The 24,903-nt window shown below is 35.7% G+C and overlaps 1 protein-coding gene across 3 annotated transcripts in view; it reads right to left on the reverse strand.

The window, feature by feature from the left end:
* The window catches only part of HS3ST5 (heparan sulfate-glucosamine 3-sulfotransferase 5), a 228,634-nt gene that overhangs the window by 89,343 nt on the left and 114,388 nt on the right, over nt 1–24,903 (reverse strand). Inside the window, exon 3 of one of the 3 annotated variants that reach the window (XM_037520261.1) lies at nt 2,455–2,564. The exons of 1 other annotated variant lie outside the window; for it this stretch is intronic. The gene's annotated coding sequence lies outside the window, so the exon portion shown is untranslated. Of the gene's footprint in view, nt 1–2,450; nt 2,565–24,903 lie in introns of all 3 variants that reach the window. One more of the 3 variants, XM_037520260.1, reaches the window with a different exon arrangement.

Consider the following 24,903-nt stretch of genomic DNA (forward strand, 5'->3'; position numbering starts at 1 on the left):
TTGTTTGGTTTTGGGCTTAGACTTACACTGGAAATTCTTTCTCACCGCATGTGTGATTTCTAAATATATTAGTTAAACATTCTGATTTTAGCTTCCTTGTTGGTAAATGGGAAGACACCTCCTTTACAAGTTTATTATGAGGATTCAATGAAATTACGTATATAAATTGAAAAACCTGGGGTATTGCAAATATTTAAATGTTGGCTTTTCCAATTCCCTCAGTGATATTTCACCTGAAGCTAGTTAATTCTTTTAGGTCTACAGAGAATATTTGAAGTCACTCTGTAATTCAGTGCTGGGCCAGGAGAGTAGAATATATTTGATATATCTGATATTGGATTTGTATCAGTAGGGTGACAAATCTTAATTTAATCAAGGATTTATTAATCATCAACAGTATCTCAGCACAGTGGTAAGTGCACAGATGCACAAATAAAATAGTAGCTGAGAATTTTGGCAATGAGAAGAACAAGACTTGCTGATAATTTCCTCGAAAACAAATTCTAAGAAGGGCTAGTCTGCCAAGTTTAATGGAAATCTTTGTAAATTCTCCAAAATAATTTCGAATTGAATAAAAGACTTAAACACTAATGAATATTTTAGTTTATTTTAAAATGGCCAATTCTACCAAGTCCAAACCTCACTATAGAATGTGATACTGTCCAACATACATTATTCTATGGAGTGAGGGAGGGGTATGGAAAAGTAAGTCTCACAGAGAACCTAGGAATGAAAGATTAACTCATGTGTTATAAGTTTTTCCTTAGTTTCTATTACTTAAATTACCTAGTTTATAAAATATCCTAGGGTAGCAGTAGCCTTTTGGTATTTTCATCTTTCTCCTTCAATGTCTAGGAACAGAAATACTTACTGATTTGAATTTTAGCATCAGAGTGATACCGTTAAAAAAAAACAAAAACTTATAACCCCTTCCCATTGGATTAGCCCAGAAGAAAAGTATATGCAGCCAACTAAAAACCTTCACATTGGGCCTCCCTGGTGGCACAAGGGGATAAGCACCACACTATGAAGCAATTGGTAGCCTCTGCAGCACAAGTTTGATCCCCGGCCGGCCAGGGAGCTACCCACATGGCACAACAGACCTCTCCTGTCTCATCCACTGCTCCCCTCAGCAGTGTATTTCAGTCAGTCTGCCTGTTCTGTTCCCCACTATGTCTCTGGTGAATCCTCTCACCCCCCACATCTCTGGCCTGTACCCCAAATGTTGTATGCATAAATAAATAAATCTTTAAAAAAACAAAAAAAATTCATATTAATGTTTTTAACGATTCTATCTAATTAGGTATCAATATAATTTGGCTTAAATTTTAATAATAGAGGAAAGTACATGTCATTATTATCTGTTGTGACCAGTCACTGGGAAGCTGCGTATAAGGCAACCTGTGGAGTGACTCGGTCTAGGACCTGGGTAAGACACTTCAATGTTCAGTCTTCCTCTTCTTACAATTTTAGGTACTGACCTGACATTTCAGGGTGATAGGGTTCCTAATTTTAGAGTGAGGATGATGCCATCTATTTTATATCACTATTGAGTAAAGTAGTTGAGGTGGAACATCACTAGGTAATAATTTTTGAGAATTTAATATATATCAGATACTAAGTCTTTTTTGTTAACTCATTTAAACTTTATAATAGCTCACAGAGATGGATGTGTAATTATACCTATTTCAGAGATAAGAAAATGAAGGCATAGAAAAAAAAAAATCCTTGCTTAGGTCACCCAGCTGGTGGTTGAGAAGAAACTCAAATTTAGGCAGTTTAATTCCAAAGTCTACGTTCTTAACCATTTCGCTTATGCCTCACTCCATCACAGATACTCATCACATGTCCATTTCCTGAGCCCCTGTTCTGCTATACAAAAATACAACAGATCTTGCCCTTCTAGAAATAAACAGTACACTGAGACACAGGGTATCTGCATAATGAGAGGAAAAGCAGCTCATGATCCAAGTTGTCAAAGCCACAGGAGAGACATAATCACAAATCCTGCAGAAGTTTGGAATATAGGAAATAATGGTGAAATCAATAAGATTTTATAATATCAGTGGAAACTGACTTATGCCTTGGAATATAAAGAGAATTAAAAACAGGAAAAAGGAGTTGGGAAAGTTATTTCAGATAGCAGGGACAGCCAGGTCAAAGGCTTTCTGTGTTTTGGAAAGGAAACTCAGTATCAGTGGAGAGGAAGATTTCCATATAGGATGGTCATGTCTTGCTATTTTGTAGAATGTCCAAAAGAGGAGAAAGGACTTTCTGCTGGAAAGCCACTGGGCCTTTCTGAATAGCTTTGCACACGCATGAACATGCTTAGTCTGCTAAGTAGTGCTTTTAATAAAGGCTGATGAGATAGCCAATGTGTGGTATGGATGGGAGAAGAGAAAGTTAAATCATGGATAGCAAGAGCTCACTAAAGTCCTCAGTACACATACCTACATTCAGACACTTCCCAATTACTCCAGGGATGATTATCTGGTTGGTGGGTATTCCATGGCCTCTCTTCACTTTCCAGCTGTCCTTTTGGCTTATTCCGTGCTTGTTAGCACCTGGGGATGGAGATAGATAAAAATGATTTTCCAATTAATCTTTTTTTCTTTGCTCTGTAGTAGTTTTGGTTAAAATTTTGTGTGAAGGAGAAGTGTAATAATCAGAACACTTCTTCCTTTTTAAAAAAATAGTACTTTTAATCCTTTATTAAATTATTTGCTAACAAAGGTCAGTGATCACATAATCCTAATTCTGGGATATGTTGATTCTCTTTGATCAGAGATGGATAAGTAAATTGGAGGCGCCCAATATATACTTTAAGATTATGCTCTTAGAATTTTGGTTCTAATCTGACTGCTGAAGTTTTTAGATGAAGAGTAGTTGAATGTAGTCTCCTTAAAAATGCTATATATAATGTGTACCTCCAGACTGGTCTTTAGCAGTCATTTCATGATTACCCGTATTAATCATTCTTACTTTTTGCTATTAGTTCAATATATTAAGCAATTGCTGCTGCTTCCTAAGTTGAGTGCAGAGTACCTGGAGACCTGAGAAATTTTCTAGTTACAATGTACATATTGGCTCTAAATTTTAAGTGTCATTTTTGAGAGACTAGAGAAAAGAAAGATAGGAAAATGGAATTGATTGCAATGAAACAATGCCAATTTTTTTAAAAGCAGCATTAGCATTTCATTGTTACTTCCAATTACTATAAAAGTGTATATGATATCTAAATAGATTGTAGATGACCAATTCACATGCATCATTATCGTTAATACACATTAATGATACACATAAAGATTATTTCAGTCCAAAGTGGTAGGAGTATCTATCTTACTTGGGTCCACTGTAAGCAAATATATTTAGGGTACACAGACCCATGCACTTGTGCACACCTGTGCACACAAACACACCCTTTTCAGTCTCTAAAAATTTATACATAAAGTTTATTTTTGCTCTTTCAAATATAGGTTCATACCTCTTCAGATGTTTGTTATGTCCACGACCAAAGCATTAAAGCCCACTATATTGACTGGACCTCCCCGCCTACTTGCTCCCTTCCCCCACTGGGAGCTTTAATTCTACAATCATATTCCTAGGGTTTGTCTTAATTTTCCTTTTTCTTTTTTTAAAGATTTATTTATCTATGCATAAAAGAGCTGGGGTACAGGCCAGAGATGCAGGGGGTGGGGACTCACCAGAGACAGAGTGTTCACCAGAGAGAACAGAACAGGCAGGCAGACTGAAATACACTGCTGAGGGGAGCAGCAGGCAAGAGAGGAGAGGCCTGCTGCACCATGTGGGTAGCTCCCTGGCCAGCCAGGGATTGAACTCCTGCTGTAAAGGTTGTGGATTGCTTCATAGTGTGGTGTTTAACCCCTTGTGCCACCAGGGAGGCCTGGGTTTGTCTTAATTTTCATGTTCCTTTATTTTGTTTCCCTATATGTCACATGAATGAAATCACCTAGTATTTGGCTTTCTCTTGACTTATTTCACTTAGCATAAACCCCTCCATTCGTGTTGCTGCAAATGGTAAGATTTTATTTTTTTAATAACTGAGTAGTATCCCATACTTTGGCTATTGTAAATAGTGCGGCAATGAGCCTAGGTGTGCTTACAGCCCTTTGTATTAGTGTTTTTGCAACTTTCAGGTGGATACTAGGATATACCTGGATGATAAAGCAGATCTAGTCTTTAAACATAATATTTTTAAGTAAAAATTTATACTTTTGGCTAATAGCCAGCTACAAAAGTTATATCTTTTCTCTAATTAACACACCTTTATACATTATTTCCAGTTCTTTTACTTTTAATTCCTTAACTTTTCATAGTCCCAATAATGCCCAAATACTTTTAGAGAAATCAGAGAATAGAATAAGGTGCAAAAAGTTACTTTAGGATATGGCACACTTGATAGCACCCATCCATTAGCCCCAACACTGGCTCCATTCCTTGTGAGTTCTTGGCAAGTTCATAGCCTGCAGACCTCCATGCAAAACAAAGACTCACTACTCTGCCTCTCAATTTGTTTGATAAACTAGAATTACTTCTAAAGTTCCCAAATAAATAGAAATAATTATAATTATGAATAATTAAAATGCTGAACTCAAGAGGGCACTCAACATTCATTACACTATAGAACTCATCTCCTAAGGGTAATGCCTTCAATTAGTTTTGACTACAGAAGAAAAATGTGATAATCAGTAATTGCAGGTATTTAGTACAAAGAACAAAACACTCACTGGACTTCAAATCACCCTTTTGTAGTCAGCAGAGGTACTGCTCTCTTTAGACTCTTGACACTTATATTTATTCCAGAACATAGAAAAGCAATACAAAACGATAATGTTTTCAAAGCTGTAAGTAGATGTATTTCAACTTATCAGCCTTTCTAATTGAGTAGGTTATTTAGTAGGTTATAACAATAGATGACTTTTAAAGAGAATATTTTAAAAGATAATCTATAAAGTTTATCAATATATTATTCATTTAATTTACAAATTTTTATTAAGCACTTAGTATGCATCAGGTTTTAAGCTAAAAGATAGTTACATAGTGCAGTATAAGAACTAGCCAGTGGTTATTTTTGAAACATATACAAGTTTACATATACAAGTTTGAATATACCAATGTATTTGTATATTCCTACAAATATAGTGTAGTGTCTATATTTGTAGGTTATAAAATGAGCTTTTCAAATTGTTGTTCCTCTCTATTCTTAAAGTTGTAATAAATTAAATTCAAAACTTAAATCATATAATTTAAATGTTTCATCAGAGGCTCCTCGATTTAAAAAAAAAAAGCCACAAAACATATCCATTTTCTTTCACAGTAACATGTGCTATTGCAACTATTACAGTAACATGTGCTATTGCAACTATTTCTTGGGTGGTTATTGAACAAAAACATAATCAGTTTGAAATAATTTGGCAAATGGTAAGTATACTTTTGAATCAAAGAGGGTATACTAAAGGAGATTTTTTTTTTTTTGTGGTTCTGATTCAACCTTAACCTAAGAAACAGTTATATTTTACTACCCACTTTGGGGGATACATTTTATCTTCTATTTAAGTGGAGGAAAGAATTCATTAGAAATATGGTATAAGTGATTTCAGAATGATAAATCTCAAGTTACCAATTCCACTTTTAATGATTAGTTGCTTGAGTCATGTATTTAATTAAAATCGTTATTTTAAATGCTTATATTTAATTTAAACATAATTAACTAAACCTCAGTGTTACTGCCTCATCCATTTTGAAATTCATTAATTTATAAAATAGCTCAAAAAAGTGTGATAAAATTCTAATTTTCAAATAAATCAGGATCAGTTTGCATTTTTTGTTGGCTTCAGTTGTGATCTCACAGTGAGCTGTTCACATTAGGTGTCACCATGGTGTTTCTGACACAGCTAACATGGAGTTGTCAAATACTGACAATGTCATTGATGTTTTCTTTATATATATGATGTCATTTTGACCTCCTAGGCAATAATAGTCTATAGTTAAGGATGCGATTGCTTAAACTTTAAAGGGATCTAAATTTTATATATTAAAATTCAACTTTCATATATTTAGCAGGTGATTCATAAGTACATAGCAATCAGTATAATAAAATTTTCTTAGAGTCAATCTGGTAATGTAAACAGAAAGTATCTTTAAGGAAATGTTCTGATTTAAATGTCTATCTAAATAAACAACATGGTCCGTATACACAGAAACTAAGAGAGTGGGAAGTAATATAAAACATTTTTCCTAGTCTACACAATTTGAGGATTCTTTGACAATAGGATTCTCTGACAATTGAGGATTCATTGACAATAACTACCTGGTGTGGATTTCCTCGTGCAATGAGAAACTACACCTATAAATATTCTACAATCCTGAGGTGCTTGGTGGGCAAGGCTGCTAAAGTGTGCATGTTTGCCTATTAGTGATATTGCTACCGTTTATTAGGTACTAAAATATACTAGGCACTGAACTAAATGTCTAATGAAGTAATATGATTAGGTCCATTTTATATTAACAAGGTGAGGCTTGGAGGAGGTGAGAACATTTGCCCAGGTTCTTATAATTAGCTAGTGTTGAAGAAGACAGGATTTGAAGACTCACTCCACAGCTCTGCACCTTACTGTCCCCAATTCTCCACCAGAGATCCAAGGAAGGCATTTTCAATTCTGAAATGCTTACAATCACCACCACCAAGTATTTCTCCCTTGCAATTGTAGTACATTAATAAATTGGTGAAGGAACACATTTGGCCACACTATTAGTACCCTCTTGTAAGAATATATGCTGAATTTTCAAATATTTTATTAAAACCTGTGCCTCCTACTCGCCAAGGAACCCTTGTAGTTGGGTAAATCTTTCCCTTCCATTCTCTCACATGAGCATAAACCATTTGCATCCCCTTCCACACTTCAGGAATTTTAATTCTGAGCAAGCTATAAAATCAGATTCAGTTTACACATCAAGTGAACTTGTGTAGAATATTTCTCTTCTTTCCACACTAGCACTATTATGTGGTATTCCAGGATGCCTTTAAGCTATACTGTATCTCAATTACCTCAACTGCCATCTGTTTCTGTTTCTTTCAGTCCTTTCCCAGGTTCCCTAAACAATGAATGATATTCCCACTCAAGAGCTAGACTTAGGTGCATTCTCTGCAAAAAAAACTGGGTCACACATATAAATATCCCTCTTATTTAGATGAAAATATTAGCTAGTGATCAAAGTTAATTATCCATTGATTTTAACATTTCAGTACCAAACATTATCATAACTCTGGACACCCTTAGCAAGTCAGAAGGTTTGGAACCATGGCAAGTTGATGGTAAGGGAGAGTACTATTTGTGCAATAAGCAGGAATAGACACATGGGCACATCTGCTTCGTTAATCTTGCTAAGGCCTTTAAATACCATCTGTTTTCAATTTTTTTCTGGCTACCATCTTCCCCAAGGCTAAAAGATTTTAAAATGACTGGAGGGAGAAAAAACTTGAGAAACTAGTTTGAGATTTTAATTCTGTATTTCATCTGCCAGACAGTGAAATGCAGTTAGCGGCAGCAAGTGTTCCTAATAGATAAGGGAATTGTTGCTTCACATATAATTACATTGAGTCCAACGGTAGACATAGCCAACCATATCATCCTCATACTATTAGAAGTGCTAGTAAGTCTGAAAAGAATCCATTTTGAGGAGGGTCAGAGTTACTTTTATTTTACTTCAAACCAGGGTTATCATGGAAGAAAACTGATAATTCTTTTGGGGGAACAATTTTTGGAATATAAAAATGTATCAAAGGGTAAATGAAACTGACTGTTGTGACTGGCAGTAAGTTCAGGCATTTTGTGTTCTTTTGTGTTTGCTTTGAAATGTTAAACAGGTCGGGTTCTTTTTAAAAGAAAACATTTTATTCAGAACATTCTCCCATGAAAGCCCTTTTTGACAAAATGTCATTTTTTGATATATTAGTACATGTCTGCCCACATTTTATATTCAAAAAAAGCAAGCAATGTTTTAACAACTTTTGACAAGCATGGGGAATTAAACCTCCACAGAATTGACTCTTCATGTAAAGTTATAACTTGTTATATTCTGTTTGGTATTTCTTCATGGCAGGCCACATATTTTTAATTATATCAATTTCTGTTTGAAAAAAGTAGAAGGCATTAATGATGAATAATTAGCAGAGCAGAACTTCATCAGTAAAATATGCTTTAAGTATATATTTTAAAACGTGTGGAGAAAGAACTATAGATAATGTATTCAATGATTTATAAATGAGCAATGGAGATATGTCAAAGATTTTTCTAGAAAACTAGCAAAGATATCTAAAAAAATTCAGTTACCTTTAAATGATATTTATAGGGCCTCCCCGGTGGTGCAGCGGTTGAGCGCTGGGTTGTGAAGCTGCCCGCAGCCTCCGCAGTGCCGGTTCGATCCCCGGCTGCTCCCCGGCCACCGGAGGAGGGTCCCACATGGCGCGCAGACCTCTCCTGCCACCCGCTGCTCCCCTCAGCAGTGTACTTCGGTCCTTCTGCCTGTTCTGCTCCCCGCTCTGGCTCTGGTGAATTCTCTCACCCTCCCGCACTTCTGACTGTACCCCAGTGCTTGTATAAAATAAATTAAATAAATAAATAAAAATAAAAAATAAACGATATTTATAAATTACTTACTAAATCATGAATTTCAAATTATCCTTCATTTTTTGGCAATGCAGGCTCTGCCTACTGGAAACCTCACTCGGAGGCTCACAGATTGATACCCCAAGTCAACAAACTGTCCTTTGTCCTTCTGACTGTGACCCTGCATGACCAGTGTTCTGATTGCTCCCTAGCCTCATCTGACTACACTCTGTTCTACCCATGCCATACTTATTCCTTGAGACCTTCTCTCAATTCCACAAATATGCTAGGTTCTGCTTACATCATTATCTGCTTACATCATTATCCCATTCAGCCTGATTAATTTCTCATCTCTTTTTTAGTCTAAGCTTGGATGCCACTTTCCTCAGAACTGTTTCTCTAACACTTTAGGTGTTCTTTCTTTAGCTCCTGTATAACACTGTTCTCTCCAATCAAAGTTTCTGTCATACACTGATGCTACTTTCTCTTTAATTATCCGTTTCCTCAATTGTCTGTAAGATCCATGAAGGCCCAGATCATGTCCATCTTGTTTATTGTTAAATCTTGCTACTTAGACTATTGGGGTACTCTAGAAGTTTTCAAACACTTTATTTTAAAAAGATTAATGACTCATTTGAGTTAGCATTTCATATATGACTAATGCTTTTTCCTCTTTTTAATGAAAATAAGTTACAGGTAACCACTTAAGAATATTAATGTATGTGAGTTGGCATGTGATAGTGCTAATGTTCCCATTTGATTATTCTATTTACCTTAAGCAACATGTTTCACATTTTAGTTCAAGAGCATTCTCCTACCACAGTAATAAGAGCCATGGAAGGATGCTAAATGCTGGAATGATTGTATCTGAGTTTATGATATAGAGGTGGCAGGAAGGATTTATGGAAAACAATGCATGACATCTGAAGGTCTTGCTTTTTTATATTGCTGTGTCATTATAATCTGATAACTTTTAGGGGGATATTGTGATGGAAAAGGAGAAAATTTGAAACCAGTACCTATTAGAGAGTCAGGGAAATGGAGCTGGAAAAGAAGCCATCCTATGAATATTTTTATTAGATAAACAAGGGCTGTAATTATCAATATACTCTTAAAAGTACCTTAAATCTAGTGAAGCTTCTGTGGATAACTAAATCATGATTATGGCAAATCTAGAATTCCTTGAATCTAAATTCAAACTAATCAAACTAATTCAAACTAATCAAAGTGAAATTGCATTGGCTGACATCTCCAGATCACCTCTAAAATATAGAAGGTATTTATTAAGAATATCCAATATAAGAGCATGACATAAACTCTTCTATATTTTACAAGTGCCTTTGGTTAAGGCAGAAGGGTAGATGGAAGCTAGGTTATGAAGAAAAGGATACAGAGGGAAGAGAAAGATAAGTGGAACGCTTACTAAAAAACTGCCAGAGTAGTACTTTTCTTAAATCAAGATTAAAAATAGGATGTGCTTACAGAACGCTTTCTTCCATAGCAAAAGTAATATAAAAATAATTTTTATTCCCACATAAATTACTTAATATAGGGGCCTCCCTGGTGGTGCAAGGGGTTAAGCACAGCACTATGAAGCTACCGCAGCCTCTGCAGCATGAGTTTGATCCCCGGCCGGCCAGGGAGGAGTCCACATGGTGCAACAGACCTCTCCTGTCTCACCCGCTGCTCCCCTCAGCAGTGTATTTCAGTCAGTCTGCCTGTTCTGCTTCCACTCTGTCTCTGGTGAATTCTCTCACCCCCCACACCTCTAGCCTGTACCCTAGTTCTTGTATGCACAAATAAATAAATCTTAAAAAAATTAATAAAGCCGCCACTAGCTTTACAGATTACTGCTAGCACTGATGGGCCATCATATGCATAAGACTCTTTGTATTCTGTAGTATTCAGTCTTCAGTATTTATCTCTTTATTCAATTCTTATTTTAAAGCATATTGAAATAGTTCACCAGGAAGATACATGGAGTTGTTTCCATGGGCTGTCTTCTGGGCTTCCTGGGGTCACCATGTAGAGGGCAACAGAAAACAATTTCAAGGACAATAACAATGATGAATAAATTAAAGTATATTGTATAGGGCCTCCCTGGTGACGCAGGCGTTGAGTGCTGGGCTGAGAAGCCGCCCTGCTGCTCTGCAGCGCCGGTTCGATCCTCGGCAGCTGGCGAGGGTCCCACATGGCTCAACAGACCTCTCCTGCCGCGCCACAGCAGTGTATTTCGTTGGCCTGCCTGTTCTGTTCCCTGCTCTGGCTCTGGTGAATTCTCTCACCCTCCCATGCTTCTGACTGTACCCAGTGCTTGTACAAATAAATAAATAAATCTTAAAAAAAAAAAACCAAACAAGTATATTGTATAGCGTCCCCATCAAAGAAATATATTTGTTTTACTTAAGTATATTGTCCTATCCCTACCTCTTTCCAAAATACTTCTTTACAGCAATTCTCATTTCACAAGTGCTTCAAATTGATACTTAGGAATTTAAGTTCTCCACACCCTTTTCTGGCAATATGCTTTTTATCAGATCAGCAAAAACAATGTGAAAACACCTGTCACAGTAATTTCACATGTCTATCATCTACCAAATTACACATAAATGATCTATGGTTGCAATATGGTCTTTGAATGAAGATCTTTTTCAAGAGAGACAAATGCTGTTGAAAATATACATTGTAAGAAAAATCCACTTGTAGGATTTGTAGAAACTTACAGTTTCTAATTCTATCTTTAATCAGAACTAAGAGAACATTTTTGAATGAATAGCTTTGCTTTTATATACATACGTACTCCTAGTCATCAGTATAGACATCATTCAACTAATCTCTCCACAGGTGTGCCGCCAGAAATGGAGCTGAACTGGCAATAAAGCATTTACTGAATGCCTAGCCAGAGTAGATGAAGGAAAAGTCTATACCCCCTCCCCCAAACAAAGTTATAATTGTTGAACATGTACAGCTTTTATAAAAAGTACAGACAAAGGCACCAATTATTCTCTGTGGGCTTAACTTACATGCTAGTAAGAATTGATATTCTCCAAGACGATCCAATTTTGTACTGAGAGCTGAGAGTCCTGCTCTAAAGCCTTCTTTTGCTGTGATTTAGTGAAAAAGTCCCTGCTCATTTCACATTTCAGTTATCTGTGCACTTACAGTTCCCTTACAACTAAGGCTTGAAAGTTTCGTTGTATTTTCCTACCCTATTCCCCGCCTACACCTGGCCCCACCCTAAACTGTAATACAATTCTACTGTAGTTTGAATGTGAAGTATTGTATACTTTAACATCCATATTCAAGAAGGCAAATATACATCAAAATAATGTTTACATGTATTATATAAAAGAATAACACTTGAAATAGCTAGGGCTATTGACATGGGGGTACAATTTTGCAGGAAATAATATGGCATGAAGGATAATGGAAAACATATCGTTTACTCTTTTAAATTCAGTATATTTCAGACTTAAATCTAAGGGAACGTAATAACACAGTATTAGAGTCACTCCACTATTCCTAAAGGTTTGACATTTTTAAAGAGTGTATGTAATATTCAGGTGGGGATCAAATGGACTAAACCATTCTGCTGCTCTTTTGCAAAGCAGCATGTTCTATGGTAGCGTGGCCAAGGGCAGCAATATTCAACCCTCAAAAGCAATAAAGAACACTCTTAAATGTACCTTATTTCTAAACTACAGTGGCACATTATAGCACTCTTTGTCAGCACTTTATTGGTTTCACAAGAATAAAAACAAACACTGAGGTCTTTACTCTGAAATTCATTTCCAGAATTTATCTTACTAACAAAAGACTTAGTCCTGTGAGATGTGTTCTAGTTCAAAAGAAATTTCTTTGTAAGAGTTTATTTGCTATTAGAAAGGCTATCTTTATTTGACACTCATTTTATAAATGTGCATTAAAAACAAGCTCTGTAAAATCATATCTTTCTATGACCCATGACAATACAAAAAAAGAAGAAAATGTACTGAAAGAATACTTTTGCTATAACCAGTTTAAACTGGTTTCTATTTATATGAAAAGAAGAAAAGGAACCCCAAAGTTTGTTTAAACATGAAAATTTGGGGGGAATAAATTCAATTTGCTTTCAGCATTGTTTCTAATGGTTATTTATCTACCATAATTGCATATTCACTGAAGTTTTGCAAAAACACTTACTCTTATGTTTTTCTTTCTTTGATTTTAAACAAACAATGATAAGCAACCAATGTCAAAACTTCCCTTAGATGTTTTGATTCTGTATAGTATAAATATGGATGCAGGTTTTCTCACATAAAGGTAAATAAGGCATATTTCCAAAGCAGCAAAAGAACAGCCTGTTTTATTACACTGTCACTGCAATGATGGGTGTTGAAGAATGGCATTTTAGATGTGAAAAATGGTTTATTAATCATACTCAAATCCATTTACCAATCAGCCCTTCATATGGATGATGAAAGAATGACAAACACTACAAAGGAGACAGCAAATGACCATGAAGCAAGACAAAATCTACTCTGCAATTATTTATGCAGCAAGAGCCCACACCTTTTAGCTTGTTTTCTGAATCAAAAGGGAAAAATGAAAGTTAACCAGAAAAGGACTCACACTCACACACCCACACTAGGTTTCCAGAACTTCCCTATATCAGAGAACCTTCCATAAACTTTAAGAAGGGGAGCTGACAAGTGAAAGGGGTCCCTTTCAGAAACTTGTCACCATGAAGCTTTAATTTCCTGACTTGTTTTCTGTTTTTTTTTTTGTCAGCCTGAAATCTTTCAGACAACATTAAGGATACCAAATAATATAACAGGACAATGGCGAGAACAAGGTATACTTTTATTTAGACAAAGAAAGCTGTCTCTACATAAAGCCTGTCGATTTAGAGGGGAGAGATGATGGAGAAGAAAGGCTTTTAGAGAACGAGGGTGATATGTAGCTTTGTATAAAATACATTGTCAAGCAAGAGTTCTTCATGCATTTTTTGAAAAAGAAATGAGTAATATTTACCATATATGTGACAAGTTATTTGACAGCATACCATTTGCCTCTTTTTTCCCCCATATATTTAGCCTTTCCCAGGAACTGGGTGAATTGCCCAGAATAAGACCTTTCTGGATGTGGAACATGGCTAGGGACTCAAGAGCCTGTCAACTTGGGGTTCTTATCATTAATTCAATAATTCTCTCTAGAAAGTAAGTTCCATGAAGGTAGTTTTTAAAATTTTTATTTTGAATTTCTGTTTTGCTCTCTGCTCTATCTCTAGCATCTATAATCTTGCTTGGTATATACTAAGTCTGCAAGAAATAATGTATGAACAAATGAATATAGGCTAGTTCAGATTCTAAGCTCTGTGATTGACTACTATATTTACCAATTCATTGAGATGTTAGCATATGCCCAGACACTCACCAAGTTAATCATCATTTAATCCTTACTGTGGTTTTGTGATAAAAGCATTATTATTTCCACTTAGGGATTAGTAATGAAGTATTAAAGTTATGATGAGTTAGTTAAGTGACTTATTTAAATTAGTCTCGCAACTTGTAGAGAAAAAAGCTATTCTAGTTTAAGTTCAAAGATTAAACTCTTATTTAATAGGCTAAATCCTGATTTGATCCTGCTTAGTTAAAGAAACTTATTCACAGTCTCAGTCGTATCTGGTGTCTGATTCCTGGTTTTATCTACATTTTTCTCTAGCTCTGTATTGTGATCTTATAGAGCCTGATACAAGCTTTGCTTCACAGTGATGTGCTTAACCCCTTGAGCCACCAGGGAAGCCCCCATTTCTTTGCTTTTAATCACGTGGTTCACGGTACACTTGGAGAAATAACTTGTTTGTCACCAGTTTTGTTCTTTTAATGCTTTGGCCTTATTAAATTAAATTATGCACATCTTGGTCAAATGTACTGAACTTAAAAAACTGTTTAAATCCTCAAATCATTGGGCCTCCCTGGTGGCGCAGCGGTTGAGCGCTGGGTTGCAAAGCTGCCCGCAGCCTCTGCAGCGCTGGTTCGATTCCCGGCTGCCGGGTGAGGGTCCCCACATGGCACGCAGACCTCTCCTGCCGCCCGCTGCTCCACTCAGCAGTGTATTTCATCAGTCTGCCTGTTCTGCTCCCTGCTCTGGCTCTGGTGAATTCTCTCACTCTCTCACACTTCTGATTGTACCCAGTGCTTGTATGAATGAATAAAATATATCTTTAAAAAAAAATAAAATAAATAAATCCTCAAATCATTGAGGATTTCATTATTTTCCAGAACTTTCATCCTGGCCATCCTATGATGAGAGTTAACATTAGAGGAAAACACAGCTTGGGGCTCATACACTTGAGTGCTAACCCACTGTTTATCTCTATGACCTGAGAACAGGGCAAAATTCACAGACGTGTACGCATTTATGTATCTATAAACACACATACTTCTGTGAATATATTTATGTGTGTATATCTATATATTTTTTCTAAGCCTAACATATCATAGATCTCTCCTGATTCCTAAAGGGAAACCTCATAAATATCACATGGTCTGATGTATTAATAGTTTCCAATGATCACTACATCTGTGTGTTATTTTCATGTAACTTTGAGAAACTCTGTGCTGATTAGGCAACAACCATAGGTACAATACACCTCCAAATTATTCCTTGGGATATTTTAAGTACTTATCCAAATTTTCAAATTAGATCTTCGAATCAGAAATGATATTCTGACCTAGTTATTGCAAAGCTTCCTTACCTCAGGGGGGAAAACGAAGCTTATGACAATTTTCTTTAATAACAATAGCTTTGCTCTCTAAACTTGCATTAAGCTTTTATTGAGGTGGCAATGAATCTTGTAGACGAGCATGAGAACATGGCATTATTACCTGCACCAAGATTTCAAAACAGTGTTATAGATTTGGCCATTGTAGACATGACTAAAATGTCAAAACAGTCCTGGTGTAGCAATGTGAACGTTGTAAAGGAGAGCTCTTTTTTTTGGGACAAAAATAGATCTCCTGACTCATGAACATTTTTTTCTTCAGAGAACTCTGTGAAATATGATTACGTGTCTGTGTGTGTGTGTGTGTGTGTATGACGTGTACATATGCTGTGTTGAATTTTAAAATTCCTCTGGAGTACAGGTATTTCTTTATGATTTATTAGCATAATTACATTTTAATATACAATACAGGAGTTGTGCATATGACTAAAATCAGTAAAGTATAAATATACACACAGAAAATGCAAAGTCATTATTTAAAGTAGAATTAGAATATGTCCATAATATATATATACATATATATATATACCAGTGATAGGCATTTCTTGGAAATATTTGCAACAAGATTTTCACACAGTTACCGATGAATACAATATATTCTACAAAATATAGAAGATTTTATCAAAAAGTAACTGGTCATCTCTAAGGAGCTGTGTGAAACTAAATTTAGGCAATAATGCAAACTTTAGGTGGAAAAATAATTTTTTACAGTTTTCTTTTATTGTTGAAGCAAGAAAATAAAGGTTTCTGCTGCTGAGCAACACTCTGATAATTAATGTTTAACTTCAATATTTCTAAAAAGTCATCCTATATATTCTCTATAGGGAAAATCTCAAAGTAAGAAACTCGGTGATCTGAGTACTCATTTTATTTATTTATTTATTAATTATTTTTTTAGAGGCATGTTTTTATTTATTTATTCATTTATTTGTTTTGTTTGTTTTTGTTTATACATGCACTGGGTACAGTCAGAAGCGCGGGAGGGTGAGAGAATTCACCAGAGCCAGAGCGGGGAGCAGAGCAGGCAGAAGGACCAAAGTACACTGCTGAGGGGAGCAGCGGGCGGCAGGAGAGGTCTGCACGCCATGTGGGACCCTCCTCTGGTGGCCGGGGAGCAGCCGGGGATCGAACCAGCGCCGAAGAGGCCGCAGGCAGCTTCGCAACCCAGCGCTCAACCGCTGCGCCACCGGGGAGGCCCTGAGTACTCATTTTAAATAGTGCTAGTGTTAAATAGCTGTGAGACCTTGGACAGACCACTAAATCTGCTGGAGCAAAAATTTTCTTGCCTGCAAAGAGTGAGACTAAGATAAGAATTTATAAGAAAGTGAAAATCAAAATCAACAAAAAACTATGAAACAGAGACACTCTATGGGGGGTGGGGGCGGGGAGGGGAGGGATTGGGGTCAAATAAGGGGGTTGCAATTGTATGGGGAATATAAAAATAAAATTTATTTTAAAAAAAAGATAAAAAATAAAAAAATAAAAATTTTCAGAATAAAAAAAAAAAAAGAATATATGAGCTCTGAAGTCCTGACAGGTGCTCTGTGATTCCAGGTGGTTATTTCTATTACTAAGATAGTTCATCTCCATGAACAGAGAAGATGATACAGGCTATTTCAGGTAAATATTATCTTTCACATAGGCACAATGACTAAACTTGTCATTACTAGATAGAATGCAGCAGGTAGCATCCTGCAGTTAGTTACTCCAAACCTAGAAATGTCACATTCCATGGTTCCTTATCCTCTGAAGTTCATGACTCATTATGGTCTTCTGCCAGCAATTGGGGTTGGCATCTAACCCATAAGGTGCCAACGTGTCCCTCTCCAAGATTCATTTGATCCTCTGCTACACTAAGCCAATTATTTTAACATATGGATTTATAAAAGATAAAATAAGTTTCCATCTTAATATTTACCACAACTGGTAGTTACATATCTTTGTATTTGTATCATATCTGTCTCCCTTCTTTAGGGTATAAACTCCAAGACAACTAAAATAAGGCTTTATTTTTTTATTTGATCTTCAATTTTAAAGGAAGCAAACAAACATATCTTAAAGATGCAGCTTTAGGGAGCTTTTCCATTCAAACACCATTTTCTACTTCCCAGAGACAACTACATTCAATTCTTCTAGTTAAATGCTTTAGTATTTTGATTATCTGTAAATATTGTGATTATGTTATATTTTCTTAACTTTTTAAGTGGCAGTATTGATTTCTCTCTTGGAAAAGAAGGCATTAGTTCTCCTTCTGCCACACAAACACTTTCTATCATCTCATTCTGCTACTGTCAGGTCAACAGTGATTATCAACTATCATATAGTTTATTTACTGCTAGTCTCAGCTGAGTCAAGATATGCTACAATTGTGTCCCTTTTTTGCATAAAACCCCACTTCCATTGAGTTAGTTATTATCTCATTGTTTTCAATAATTTATCACTATTCCAACCTTAGCCTTTTTCTAGTTCTGCAACTCTCTCAATTTGTTTAAATATATTAGGTGCTTGTCAATTTCCTTCTTTTGGAGAACTTTTAGAGTCTCTGGCCTGGTTCCATTCTTAATTAATTACTGCACAGATCTCATCCTGGGATGCCCAATGCTTTCTTTTGGATTCTGTATTATGTTTTCTGATTCTGTATGTATTCTACTGTTTTTTTTTTTCCCCTTTGGTGAAGTACATCCTCCTAAAGTTTCTTGGAAAAGGGTAGAGGCAAGGTAGAATTTTCTGAATCTTGTACATCTAAAAATATGGTGTTATTCCAGTGAGAATGGCACATATTAGAAAAACTAGCAACAACAAATGTTGGCTAGGTTGTGGAGAAAAAGGAACTCTCCAGCATTGCTGGTGGGAGTGCAAACTGGTCCAACCATTATGGAGAGCTGTGTGGAGATTTCTCAACCTACTAAAGATAGAGCTTCCATATGATCCAGCAATTCCACCCCTAGGTATTTACCCAAAGGACACAGAAACATCAATTCCAAAGAGCACCTGCACCCCTATGTTTATAGCAGCACTATTTACAATAGCTAAGCTATGGAAACAACCCAAATGCCCAAAAATAGATGACTGGATAAAGATGTGGTACATATATGCAATGGAATATTACTCAGCAATCAAAAAAGATAAACACATGTTCTTTGCAGCAACATGGATGGAACAAGAAGGGATCATGCTCAGCGAAATAAGTCAGAAAGAAAAAGAAAAATGGTCTCATTCATAGCAGGAATTTAGAAAACCTAAATAAGGGACCAGGAAAAAGACTAATTAATATAAAGTAAAAATCAAAATCAACAAGCAACGATAAACCAGAGACACTGTGGGGGAGAGGAGGGGAAGAATTAGGGTTAAAATAAGGGGGGGTACAATTGTATGGGGAATATAACCAAAATGAAAATGCATACATTGTATAAAAATGAAAAATGATGTAAGAATTATATAAAATAAAATATTAAAAAATAAAAATAATAAAAATATGGTGTTATTTTATGGTGTCTAACCTCACAAATAATAGTACCACATGGTATAATTTTAGATTAGAAATACTTATCCTTTTGATTCTTGAGACGTCTTCTGACTTAATTTGATATTTTTTACTTTATCCTATCTATGATAAAGTATTCTGATATTTTTTTACTTTATCCAATCTGTGATATCTTCATTTTACTTTTTATTTTCTAAGATTTTTTTTCTTTATTCCCAGTGTTGCAAAATTTCCTAAAGACTGCGGTATATTTTTATTCACTATGCTGGACACTTCATGGTCCCCTCCGTGGAAAACTCATGTTCTTCATTTCTGAGAATGTTCCTTTGATGACTTATTCCTTCCCCATTAAAAAATAGTTTTCACATACTGGGGGAAATTTTTATTATTCAGAGGTAAGCTCCCTTGACAAATTTTTAAAAATCTTATCTACTATTTTTCACCTCTTCATATTTTTGCTGTATTTGATGGGAGAATGTCTCAATTTTATCTTCCAACTATTTATTTCATTTTTCATCTCTGCTATTATCACTTTAAATTCCAAGCACGGTTTTCTTTTGTTCTCATTCCACTGAGGCAAAATCTTGTCTCCTTTCTCTATATAATCTGTTTCCTGCAAGATGTTACTGTCTGTCTTTGGTCTGTATGGCAAATGAGATGCTTCCTGTAACATGTGCTGTCCATTGTTGTCCACTCACATTTATGAGTAAAGAGTTTGTGAGCATGCAAGAAATGGCTCAATTGTGCATTTTATTCCAGGATCATCTGGCCAGGCTGTTTCCTTAAGGAATCTCTGATATTTATATCCTTTGGTTTTTCATTTTGAGATTCATCAAGTTCCACAAAGACTCTTTTTGAGTATTCTTCCTAGAGAAATCTTATAGATGCTCAGGATTCTCTGAGTTCAGTGAAAAAGAAGGCTGTGAAGCTCAGTATTCCATATGCAAACTCTCACTTAAACTCATTATTTTCAGTATGGTACTGCTGCTCTCTCTTCTACATGATGTTTCCAAGTCTAACGACTGTTTTGACCTAGTCGTGATATAAAACTTCACTGTCCCAGGTTGAATGGGGAGAAGTGGAGGATATTTCATTATTTTAATCATAATTTTAATCATTTTTCTAGAGATACACATCAAGGCAATTTCCTGAGTCTTTTGGAAGTGCTTTGGTGGAAACTGCTTGTATTGGAACCTTGACCACTACTGGTTTTAGACTTTGGCATTTTGGGGTTTGCTAAATTAGTTTCAACATCTATATCTGCTTTGTAAATTAAATGATTTTTATTATCCTTTATCCCACAGTTTGTCCTTATATGTGTGTCTCCTTAAAGGATCTTTGTTTATAGTCATTTCTTAAAGGATTGAGAAGGTATTCAGGACACAACTACCTTGCTCATCATGATAACCTCATCAGAGAGCACCATGCTTTGTACTTAGAAGTTCCTTAGTAACTATCTGTTAAACTGTGTGAAGGAATCATCACCCTATGTATTTCTTTTCATCTTCCGCATGTGAATAAGTTTCCAACCTATTTGACAAATCCTCTAGATTAATCCTATGAAGATGTAGCCAAATATAAGGTATTAAATATCTTTGCCATCTCAATGTAAAAATATGTATGAAGCTCTAAGATTTCTTAGAGCATTGCTATATTAAAGATATCCTGGAGCTAATGCATCATGTATCTAGACTAGAACTGAATCCTAGTTTCCAATAATGACAAAGAACTTCTTTGTCGTTGATATTGCCATCTGTCCTGGTTTCTACTTAACATGTATATTAGTTGTTTGAATAGATTCTTGGATGGTGAAGGTCACTTTATTGTTGCCCTTTGAGTAGGGGGTCATCATGAATAACCTCAAACTGCAGCTGTGGCCAAAGAGAAAATGACTTCAACTGTTGACAAATGCTCTTGGTCCAGACTTAATGGTGGTCTAATAACATTAGACATAGAAAATATGGGACAAAGGAAAACATGGACTTAGAAAAGGATCCCACTGCATGTCTTCTGACATTTTTATCCTCTGAAAGGAAGTTCTTCAAAATATGTGTTCCATATACTTGTTTGTTCTCTCTCTCACTCACTCTCCTTATGTTACTGATATTTTCAATCACAAAGTAATACTTATTAGAAAAGAGGAAAGTATACTTAGTAATATATCAAATACTGCCTTATTTGTTATTAACTCACAAAAGGCATATATATATATATATATATATATATATATATATATATAAATAAAATAGGCTCCTTGTCTTATTAGGGATAATTAAACAGGTAGTAGCTGAAATACACATTGGTTAGGGGCAGAGAAGGATCCCCATGAGAATCAAATTCTTTGAGAATCAGTTTTGAGGCAAGTAATTCCTAGGCTTCAAAAATAAACAACAGATGTTAACTAAATGATGAGCCTTTATCTCCATTTTTATGGCAGTGTTTGGACCTTTTCTTGGTGATTCCCACTATGGTCCCCCTGACCCACCTCTACTCCAGGCCTCAGGGACCATCTTTGAAGCAGGCATCCTGATTAGACTCTTAATTTCTATGAGTAGAATTTAACACTTTTCATTTGATCATAGAAGCATATTTATCTTGGCCACACAGGCACTTACATTTCAGGTACTTCCAAAGGTTGTAACCTTAAACTTCATTGCAAAATCTTTTTCAGAGCAAAAAGTAGTATATAATTTTTAATATCGCATAGCAACAGTTATCTGCTCTTAAAAGAACAGATGTTTTTCTGATACTAAATTCAAAATTGAATTTATCATATAGTCTTTTTTTTTTTTTTCAAATATTAAATTTTATTTTTATATTCCCCCATACAATTGCAAACGCCCCATTCTGACCCCAATCCTTCCCCTCCCGCCCCCCACCCCCAAAAAGTGTCTCTGGCTCATATAGTCTTAATATAAGAAATAACAACAAACATTAAATAACATAGTAGATAAAACTTGAAGAAATATTTTTCACAGGGTTATTTTTGTATCATCTTCAATAAGCACAGGAAGAGAATTATAACAATTTTTGAAGGTACTTTTATTGAGATCTATTGTATGCTCATAGATTTCTTAAGAACTTGATGATTACAAATACCATGAGTAAGACACTCTTCTAACACTTTACATGCATAAAATCATTTAATCCTCTTAATTCCCTTATGAGATCGACACCTATGATTATCCCATCTTATAGATAAAGAAACTATCTCACAGAGAGGCTTTAAGTAGCTAGAACACAAGACTAGAATCTACCTAAGATACATTGCACTTTTTGGGTCTTCTTTAAAAAAAAAATTTAATTCTTTCAGCTAGGATTTTTAAAAGAAATTATAATTCAAAATTAAATTCCAAGACAAGAGCCTACTGTCTTGTAATTCTCAAGTGCTGTTTAAAGAGCAAAGCTCAGAAATAAGGGTATCATTCCATTTTTTAAAATGTAGGAGATGCCTGTAATCTCTGAGAGAAGGCCATAGATTATTCACCTAGAGGCCTCAAAGTTATAAAATTTCAGGGACAATTAGTCCTAGGGCCATAGTTTTTACCCTAGGGTTATAAAAGGAAGAGAAATAAATCACTTTGATATCAATAAATCATTTTTCTTAAAGAAGACATCATGAGTTTTTATGCCACAGACTATGTCCTTATCCTTCTCCAGTTGCTATAGCTATTGTTTCCATAGACAGTTGCTACATTATATGTTTTGGGGAAAAAAATTAAAAAAAAAATTAATTTGAGAGCAGCACGGATGTGTCTGTTTTTCTTTTCAGAATCTATTGTATTAACATCACAGCAGTCTTTATGGAACCAGGACTAAGTGGTTAATGCTCTGTTTGCCCACTCATTGAAAACATTAAATCAGCAAGTCTGATTTATCACTAATGTGTGGGACACTGTGGGAGATCAAAGCTACCTGTTTCCTGATTCAATCAGTTTTGGTGGAGGAACAGACATACAAACAATTATAACAGTTTAAAATCTAAAACAGAAATCTGTCTATCTACATATTTGTCTGTCTATCTGTCATTTAAGGAGAGTGAGAAAAAAAGCAGAAGAGAATCATGAAAGCTTTAAGAAAAACAATTGCTCTGGTCAAAAAAGTCAGGGTGGTCCTCACGAATGAGGTGATATCTGAATCATACCGTGAAGGACAAACAGCAAGTCACAGGATGGACCTGATGAGCAAAGGTATTATTGGTAAAAGGGAAACTTCACAGAATGCAAAGAGCTTGGTGAATTTGGGGACTGTGATGACTATGGGGTGAGCAGACATATAAAGTAGTGCTGGGGCCTCCTCAGTGGCACAGCGGTTGAGCCCTGGGTTGCGAAGCTGCCCGCAGCCTCTGCAGCGCCGGTTTGATCCCCGGCTGCTCCCCGGCCACCAGAGGAGGGTCCCACATGGCGCGCAGACCTCTCCTGCTGCCCGCTGCTCCCCTCAGCAGTGTACTTCGGTCCTTCTGCCTGCTCTGCTCCCTGCTCTGGCTCTGGTGAATTCTCTCACCCTCCCGCGCTTCTGACTGTACCCAGTGCTGGTATAAATAAATAAATAAATAAATCTTTAAAAAAATAAAAAAATAAAGTAGTGATGGATGGAGGTTAAGGTAGACTCTGGCATCAATTTGGATTCAGTATGTCATTATCATGACAAGCTATGAGTAGCTTTTGAAGTTGCCATCTTGTTAAATGGTGTTTTGAGAGATATTTTTAAAAGAGGGGATCAACTAGGAAGGAGCGACTAAAGTCCCAGCAATTTATAAATAAAAAAGAAACATTAAACAAGAGGTTGAGAAAGGACTAATTATTGAAAAATCCTTTTGAAAGTCAAAAAGCAAAGGAATTGGTTTCTATTTATGATTGGGTGCCTTGAAAAGACAAGAACATTTTAGGTGTGTGACAGAGGCAGCACAAAGCCCCAGGGTTCCCAACAAAGAACCATCTATATTTGGGTGAAATGAGAAATGACCTTTCTATTGCATGGAATAATCAGTTAATGGGAAGAGGTAAGGGGTACACATTTAAAGGGCAATTAGCATCTTCTTTCCTACATAACAGTAAGGCTGATAGAGGAAATGATTGGTCAGTTTATGTGAAGAAATTCTGGGACAGCTCTAAGAGCACAAAATTCAATGTACAATTAAGCAAATTAAATAATTAAAGTAAGATTGCATGATAACATTATATAAGCGTCAGGTGTGCATAGTTTTTAAGTTAACATCTGTATCTACACTACATTAAGTTCACCACCAAAAGTCCATATATATCTTTCACCATATAATTGATCCCTTTTAGTTCATTCTTAAACAATTATAAAAAAGAAAAAGAAATGACTGAGCTTACTTGGAAACATTCTGTACTCACTGTGGACAGTGTTCTGTTTTGTCAACTATGTGGATTTTGAAAGAAGTGTGGTAAAAACTAGAGATTAATGAACATACCTGTTACTTAGTACAAGCTTTTGTTTTAAGAAAGCAAATGCATTAATGAGATCATTATGGGCTGTAGACCTAATTCTCATGGTGGCCTATACCTGAGACATTAAACACCTGTCTAAGAGACACACCCATGGCTCCATTCCCCAGGAGTGGCCACCCAGAGGCTTAGTTCCCTTGAGAGTTAGAGTGGCCTATAAAAAGTTATCTGCAGGATAACAAACATTTTATAGGCTTAAAACATCACAGGTGATTGCAAATATATAGCCAGGCTTAGGCAAGATACTTCTGGTAATTATCCAGAAGTAGAACTGAGGAAACAGTGGTGAGGTAGGGGTAAAAATATGAAAATTACTAAATGTTCATATCATTATTTCCAAGGTAATAAAATAGGAATATAGAATGCTTACATTTTAATCAAACACGTAAATAGGACCATAAGAATAGTATATCATACACAAAAATAGCGGAAAACAGAAACATATCATACGCCAAAATAAATAGTGGGAAATCTCAACACACTAAAATTCCAAGGCCAAAAATGACTTCAATTTTTGTGACTATGCCCACAAAGGATGAAGACACAGGATAG

Source organism: Talpa occidentalis, unplaced genomic scaffold (assembly GCF_014898055.3).
Source record: "Talpa occidentalis isolate TD23 unplaced genomic scaffold, MPIMG_talOcc4v2.1 talOcc4.2, whole genome shotgun sequence".
NCBI classification, from domain to species: Eukaryota; Metazoa; Chordata; class Mammalia; order Eulipotyphla; family Talpidae; genus Talpa; species Talpa occidentalis.